The sequence below is a fragment of the Medicago sativa genome, chromosome 2, assembly GCF_051527215.1.
Source record: "Medicago sativa cultivar Bolivia chromosome 2, Bolivia_mono, whole genome shotgun sequence".
Classification (NCBI taxonomy): Eukaryota; Viridiplantae; Streptophyta; class Magnoliopsida; order Fabales; family Fabaceae; genus Medicago; species Medicago sativa.
Window position 1 is genome coordinate 57,058,314 of NC_140750.1, and position 6,048 is coordinate 57,064,361.

At 33.5% G+C, this 6,048-nt stretch overlaps 1 long non-coding RNA gene across 1 annotated transcript; it reads left to right on the forward strand.

Annotated features, from left to right (window-relative positions):
- Positions 1-3,403, forward strand: LOC146949217 (uncharacterized). The gene is made up of 4 exons (XR_015025387.1): positions 1-373; positions 1,515-1,582; positions 1,957-2,056; positions 3,120-3,403. It is a non-coding gene; the product is annotated as an uncharacterized LOC146949217 (long non-coding RNA).
- Positions 3,404-6,048: the final 2,645 nt, after the last annotated feature.

Below are 6,048 nucleotides of genomic sequence, written 5' to 3' on the forward strand. Positions count from 1 at the left end.
ATAATTTTCCTTTCTCACACTCTTCTTTTCACACAACCCATAAGACCTTCTTTTCTCTCTCTTCGAACCCAGACCATCTTTGAACATCATTCATCATTCAAATCTCACCCTCAACAAACTGATACCCATCGAACCCCATATCTCCCCCATGTCATCATCTCACTCTCAACGATGAGATACCAAAGATCATTCGCCGGAGTCCACAAACGCCGAACTCTCTCCCTAGTCTGATACCTTCATCGATCTATCCCTCACCTAACCCATCATTCGAACGCTCTCTCTCCCTCATGAAACTTATTCTCCCTCGTTGAACTCTAATTGAACCAATTGATTGAAACCCTCGTCTTTCAGAAATCAATTGAACCCTAATTTGGTAAGTATTAGTTTCTTTTTGTTTTTGATTTCTCAAACTGCTTTTTGGTTTCGGTGGTGCACTAAAAGTAGTTTTTTTAAAGAAATTGTTTTCAATTTTAAGATATATTTATGTATATTAGTGTGATGTAATTTGATTAGTTTTTTTTTTTGTTTTGTTTATAGAATTTGATTATAATTTTCCGAATTTGACAGGATGACACCACCACTTAAGAAACTGAAAGTGATTTGTAATAATATGTATAGATGTTGTTTTTGGTGTCGAACACTTACGCCGACACTTGTCGGACACTAGTTGTGCATTTGAGATGAAGTGTGTTGGTGCTATATAGATTTTGGGCATATTTGCAATTTCAATTTTGGTTGATGTAGGAGGTTATATATATATACTGGCATTGGATTAAAGTACAACATATGTTTTTCTATTGCTTTTGTTCTGTTCTAATCAGAGACATGGTTAATTTCGTTTTGCATATTTGACATGGTTATTAGTGTATGGTTTATTAGCAGTTCTAGACAGCTAGTAGTTCTTTTGTGTATTAGTTTTGGAAGGCAGGTTCATATAGTACACCTATTTTCATATGTAATTTGAAATCATGCTAATTTGTGTGTGGGACTGAGAAATTTAGGAGTAAAATCATGTGAACAAGTGAAAGAAGGAATGAAAAGAGAGTACCTTTCAGCAAACCCGTAATTGGACACCCTGATAGTATTTTGCTCATAACTTTTTCTAAAAATATCATTTATGAGTGAAACTTAGACCATTAGAAAGTAGACAAAATTACCTACAAGATAGACACAAGAAATGTTGAATTCTATCGAGTAGAGTGGGAGAAATCCTAGATGCAAGTTAGAAAAAAGTTTCTGTCCGGCTTCTGGACCTGTATGTATTCTTCATTCAAACTGAATTAAATGGATATTTATATTCCAAAATAAAAACTATATTTATAAACTTGACATTCTAAGCTTTCCATGGAATGTTTGTTTACTTAATTTGGACGTCGTTTGATATTTTAATTAAATAGACTAAGTTGAAGTCTGACTTACTAACAAAACTGAATTTTGGGACTGTTTTGTAGAATTGTATGCACATATCTTTGAACTACTTGCAATAAAGTTGTTTTGTTTGCTTCTTCTAACAGAGAACTTGGTTACCAATTTTGTACAACTCCTTGACCGGTGCAGCTTATGTCATTTTTCATACTTAGAGGTTTGGTCCCTTACATTGAGAAAGTGTGCCTTAAATTTAAAATTTTGAATACTATAGCTTCTCGGTTTAGTTTTTTTTATCAACAATACTTTACCACAGTATCATAAGACTATTATATTGTATCTAAACATATAAGAGTTCATTACAAATCATTGGCATGGATGAATTGTCCTTATAATGATGATTATTAGTAAATTTCATTGACTGATATTGTGTAGATAGATACTCCTAATTCTGCAGAAAATTTCATGAAAAGCTTAACTTACACATGCTAATCTTTACGGAGATTGAACGTTATTGTTTATTAATAAAAATGGCTTCGAGAGAGCTGTTATAATTTCTCATCCAACTTTTCTGCTATTTTTTGTTTGTAGATTGACAAGCAAGAAGAATTTGAATTCGGTTTGTGGCACATGGGATGGTTTAGAGAAATGCTTGAGTAAAGACATTGAAGTTGGATATTGAAAGTATATGGTAAAATTGGTCTTATGTTCTTTTTTAGTTTCAATTCTTAATGATAGTTAATTAAGACTTCATTATATAGAACGAGCTGCCAACTATAAATGAAATCTAATGTTCTTTTTTGGTGGATAAATGATTTACTGCTAATTCATGTTATTAAAATAGACATGTGTTTTAGACAATTTCTTTAAAAAAAATGCGTTTTAGACAATTTATCAATCATCATTGGTAAATTGAGACCGCTAATTATCTAAAAAACATAGGATATTGACACCGTAATGCATAATTGTGCATCAACTTTAATGTATATAACCCCTCATTGATTAACATTTTTCAACATATATTTAACTCTTAATCGACGTTGTGGGGAAGCAAGGAAAAAAAAAGAGACATTTATCCTACTTGTGAGCCATGCCTCGTATTAGTGTTAGATAGATGTTCAACATAGTCCAAAGAGTGTTGAAGCAAAGAAAAAACCAACTTTTTTTGACCGTTGTTTGAGTTGTTCGACACGTGTCGTACGAGTGTCATAGAAGTGTTGGACACTAACGCCTGTTAGACACCACGACATCTTTAAGTCCTAGTAGTGTTTATACTTCATATATTGTCTCTCATAAATAGTCTTATATATGGAGTATACATGAGATGCTTCAAGGTTTAAGCACTCTCAATCAATCAATCATATATCATGTTTAAGACAGCGTACCTAAGCATTTATCAAATATCACCGATCTATTTCCATTCTAAATTTAGCACTCTCAATCAATCATGAGTTATGATGTGCAAACCAAAAATTTCATTTTGTATTTTGTTATTATGTTTTTAATTAAGTAACATGTTCTGCTTTGGTTATTAGTTGCGAATAAGGTTGATGTTTTAATTAAGTGACCCAATACCTTGAAGCATAGATGACAAATCCCATTTTTCTTAGGTAGTATACAGAGGCCAATTGTGAAAAGCTTAGCGGTGAACACGTCACGTAATTAAAAAACTATGTCATGTGAATATGTATTCTTTTTTGAATTTGTTAATGCATTGCTGAATTCATTTTGTATACCTTGCAATCTTACTTCAGGTTCGTTGGAATGCCCGTGGTCAACCAGTTGGGGAAGAAAGGCAGGGTTTTGTCAGTTACATTGGAATCGTTCGTCGGGAGGTTCCATTTAGTATGGAAAATTGGAGGAAAAAGCCAAGGTTTTGTTAGTTAATTTAGGTTTGTCATCGTTCATATATATACGTATTGTGTCTAGACTTTGAATTTTTATGCAAGAGTACAATTGATGTCATTTGTAATTAAGTTTATGATCAACACATTATTGTTGTTTATTTCTATTAATGGATGATTAGTGTTTCCGATAAGTATGTATATTTTTTGTCTGGTCAATACCTAATTATGATGCATTAGGTGTAAATGTAATTTTAAAAATAAAAAAATAGGACTTTTTTTAGCGCTTTTATGAAAGCGCTATTAAAGGGGGGGATAATTAAGATAGCGCTTTGCGAAAAACGCTAAGAAACATCTGTATAAAAGTAGCACAAAAATAAGGCTATATTAGCGCTTTTCTAAAAGCGCTATTGAAACACTGCTGTTTAATAGCGTTTCAAAAGCGCTATTATAGGCTCCTGACCTTTTATAGCGGGGGCTTTCTTAGCGCTTGAGAAGCGCTATTAAGAGCCAAAATAAGTGCTATTAAAGGGGGTATTTTGTAGTAGTAACAATTCACATTGGTTTGAAACCTTATATGGAATAAATTATCTCCATTGAAATCACTTTTTTAATGGAGCAATGCTATATCTCTAGAAAAAAAAACATCAAGAATTCTTCAAGAATAAAGAGCAACCAATCACAATGCACTATTTGCCACAATTCAAGGAGGTGTGGCTGAAAAATAGGAAGTGGGCAAATAAATCATGCAATTAAAATTTGCCACATGTGTCTTGAAAAATTCTTGATGCTATTTTTCTAGATAAATAGCATTTTCCTTTTTAATGTGGAGGCTCTTGTGCACTAGGAACCCGACTAAGGATAATTTGATTTGGAGAAGTATTTCAAATTTATGATTTTTTGTTATGCTCAGGTGGTTGTTGAAAATAAGAAATGGTCCACCATTTCTTCTTCGAGTGTGACTTTTGTGCATGCGCTTCGACCTCGTGGGTCTCATTTGCTCCATAAAGAGATTAGTCATTGCTTTCAGTTTATTTTGTAGACATGTAACTTGATTTATTTGGAAAGAAAAACTATCGTATCTATGGAGAAAAGATATTGTATAAATGCAGGATGCAGTTGATAGACAAAATTAAATATCTTGTTTGGTGGTCGCAAAACACTAAGAAGGTGGATTTTACTTTTGATTTTAATTTGTTGTGGATTAACCCACCAACTTGTCTTGGTTATTCCAAGATCTAGTCTAGGTGCGTCTAGTTTGTAATATAAACTTTTGTAATTTTTTCATTCTTGACACATCTTGTACTTGAACGAATTTTTAATATATTATTTAATTGGCTTCTTCAATGAAAACAAACAATATGAGTTTTATCGTAAGAAATCATATATTTTTCATCAAGACCGTTGTTGAGTACATATCACCTCTATAATTTATTTCTCAACATGGATTTTTACTTAAAAATTAAACTATGGCAGGGAATTGGAGACACCAGTCCTCCAGTTAAGGCATTTGCAAACTCCATTAGGAGGATCACAATAAGCTGACAATGCTCCACTTGCGTCACATAATCCCTGACATTGTGCGTAGCAATTTTTCATGCCGCATGGTTGTTGAATTTTGCATTTTTCACTTGTTGCCTTGCCATTTACACTGCACCAAAGTAAATAAGTAGATAAATGAAAAACAAAAACACTTAAGAATAAGATTAATGATAGCATATTGTAGTCAAAAGATAGAGATAAAAAAATTTATATACCCTAGAAACATCAAGAGGGAAAGAAGAGCGAGAAAAATGATCTTTTGATTTCTCATTTTGTTTAACTTGAAATTTGTAATATCCCGCTCGTCAGCTAATGGAAATTTTATCTGTTAAATGTATCAGAGGACTAAGATTCATGGAAAGCAAGTATGACGAAAATGTTAAGTACGAGGGAAGCTAATATTAGGTGATATTAGTAAAGTATGGACTTATGTACCAGAGTCAAGCTAAACACGTTTAAGGCAAGGGCAATTGGGTAATTGCACGTGGTAAGGATATTTATTTGGATTGGCCCCAAAAATATCTCATTTTCAATCTTCTTTCTCTCTCTAAGTTGGGAAGCAACTCTCTCCTCCTTCTCTCTTCTCTTTCACGCCCCCATCCTCTCTTTTACCTCTTCACCAATTCTCTTTCTTCCATCACAAGATGTTATGCCATGATCTCTCATGTTGTTATGAGTTTGAGAAGCTTGGGAAGGATTGATTTCATTACTTTCCCTCCTCAAGAGAAGTTCATGAAAAGTTAGGGTTTGTTGGAGGAAGCTTTATTTTGGATTAGAGGTGAGCTAGCAAGGATTATGAAGCTCTGGATTGCAAGAAACAACAAGGTTGAGGTGGTTTGATCAAAGAAAGTGAGTTGACCAAAATCTAGGGTTTTGGCTTGCTTGAAGTTTGGAGCTATCACAAGAACATGTTTAGGTGAGTTCCATAGATAGATTACCTACCTTTGGGTTTGTATAATCTTGTGAAGAAAACTTGAATTATGTTAGTTTATAAAACTAGGGTTTTAGTACCCCTTTGTATAATTTATGATCAAATATTGTTAATTGATGCCATGCACATGATATAAGTTGTTTTTATGATGTTATGGAAGATTAGAATGAATTAGAACACTTGAATTGAGGTTTTTATGCAAAATCACGTTTTCTGCAGAATTCTGGACTGCTATAGTTCGCCTGGCGGAATTTAGCTCGCCATGGCGAGCTGGGATCAGTGCTCTCTGGAATAGCTCGCCTTTTAGCTAGCCATGGCAAAAAATTTCGCCTGGCGGAATATTTGGCCTGGCGGAATTTTTGGCCT